Source organism: Lineus longissimus, chromosome 15, assembly GCF_910592395.1.
Source record: "Lineus longissimus chromosome 15, tnLinLong1.2, whole genome shotgun sequence".
In the NCBI taxonomy this organism is placed as follows: domain Eukaryota; kingdom Metazoa; phylum Nemertea; class Pilidiophora; order Heteronemertea; family Lineidae; genus Lineus; species Lineus longissimus.
The window spans coordinates 2,428,583-2,430,581 of NC_088322.1; the positions used below are offsets into that span (position 1 = coordinate 2,428,583).

The 1,999-nt window shown below is 42.9% G+C and overlaps 1 long non-coding RNA gene across 1 annotated transcript; it reads right to left on the minus strand.

Annotated features, from left to right (window-relative positions):
- Nucleotides 1-515: 515 nt before the first annotated feature.
- LOC135499462 (uncharacterized) lies at nucleotides 516-1,756 on the minus strand. The gene is made up of 3 exons (XR_010449298.1): nucleotides 1,723-1,756; nucleotides 1,145-1,387; nucleotides 516-598 (listed from the first exon to the last, which is right to left on the minus strand). It is a non-coding gene; the product is annotated as an uncharacterized LOC135499462 (long non-coding RNA).
- Between the last annotated feature and the right edge of the window lie 243 nt (nucleotides 1,757-1,999).

The window sequence follows — 1,999 nt, forward strand, 5'->3', positions numbered from 1 at the left end:
GGTTGTTGATGTAGGATTTAATTTGTCTGACACAGTAATTTCCATATGTGCTGCATAGTGATAAGGAAAAACAAGTAGTGAGCCGCTATTCATATTTCTTAGGCTGGTCAATTAACTTCTATATACTCTTATGCCAGGGGATGCTGAGTAGTGTGGACCCGAGCAATTGGGACCTCATTCTCTGGTGACCCACTTTCATTTTTTTCAAAGTGTAGGAAGCAGTTAACTGTTTCGCATGGGCTGGGTGGCAGTACATCTGTCAATTTGATGTGATTGTGTTATTGATTGAAAGGGCTGGTGATATCAGTTAGTAAGATGATTTATCAAAACAAGTCAATGACATTTAGCACAATATTGCTCTACTCACGTTTCTTAATTTGCACAACAGCTGGTGTGTGAAGCGCCACGGGGACCTGAGTAGTTTCACTGTGACCTGTAGGCATTGTAACAAACGGGGTAACTTGGCTCTGTGCCGTGGGAGGCATACTTTGGGTTACTCCCAATGGAACCGTGCCCTGTGCTGAGCTGGCTCCGATAGCTGTCCTTTGCCTTTCGATAGCCATAATGTTCCGGTTGGTTTGTGGCCTGACCTTTTTACCTGTAATGAATTTACATGTGCCTATGAATACCAGGAAACGACCGAAACTGCATGTAGATCACAATACGATGTTGCTGTTAGAGGTGACATTAACAAGGTGAGGTAAGAATGATATTTCTGTGATTGGCTATGCTTTGGCGTACACGAAAACTCACATGAAATAAGTCATTAACGAAATCAAGGTTGAATTCATTCCTTCGAATTTCAAAGCACTCTGAAGACAGGGTATGCAGAGTAGTGTGGACTCAATCAATTATAAGACCGCATTATCATCTGCTTTGAGCTGAACTGGATCTATGAACGTTTCCTTTACGTTAAACACTTAGGCTGCAAACCAGAAATATTGGATCGACACGCACAACATGATACTGCCATTAATCAACTCATACTGAGGTGAAATGTAATTTGTATATGTAAAATGATTGTTAAATGCCACTCTGCATAAAGCATCGAGATCACTCAAATGCGACGTGAAGACACAAAATACCAACTTATTATGCTCATCCCCAGAGAGTCAGATTGGTTATCAACACATTCAGTACTTACATATTTTTGGCTGCATGGCTGTTGTACTCTCTACAGCAATTGTGACCTTTGAAGTGCGGACCTGATCATTCGTTGTTTCTGATGGCTCCTTCTTGTTCTTGCAGACTGGGGTAACGTGTCTCTGCACCTGAGCAGGGCAATTGTGGGTTTCTGGCAATGAAGCCCCGTCATGGCCTGAGCTTGATCTTCTCTGCCTCTTCGAAGCCCTATATTCATGCGTTGGTCGTGGTTTCATTTTACTACCTAAAATGAAATGCACATAAACATTAAGCATTACTTTCATTCTCTGACCGTTTAAACTCAGTGCTGTACCAAGAAAAAGAAATATATGATAATTTGCAGTTTCGTGTATATTGGAGGACGCCTTGTGCAACCAATTATTAAATGAGACCAGGGCTGAGTTGCCCATTGGTCATTTTCTCATAGATGTCCTCCACTGATCGATGTCTTCCACTGATAGCGGGACACTCACAGTGGTCTTATGTAATACACCAGGGGCAATTAGTGGCCTTCAGTAGCACATCAGCAGATCTAAAACTTCGCAACATTTTTTTTTCAAGTCAGGAAAGTCAGCTCACCTTTCCTAGGTTGCACAACAACTGCACTTTTCGGCACTATGGGGACCAGGGTAGTTTGAGCAATGCAGTCTTGCGCCGTCGTAGTCTTCGATTCACGTTCCTTTTTCTTTATGACTTGGCAATGTCCCTGTGTGAGAGCAGATGAACGTGAACTCTTTGGTACTTGAATGTGGTATTGTTTCTCCATTTTGGAGGCTACTTGGTCGCTTGTCGACTTCATCAGGGCTGGCCTGTAGCCGTTTTCGGTCGTCGCTTGATTCTTGGACGCCGTTTTGTC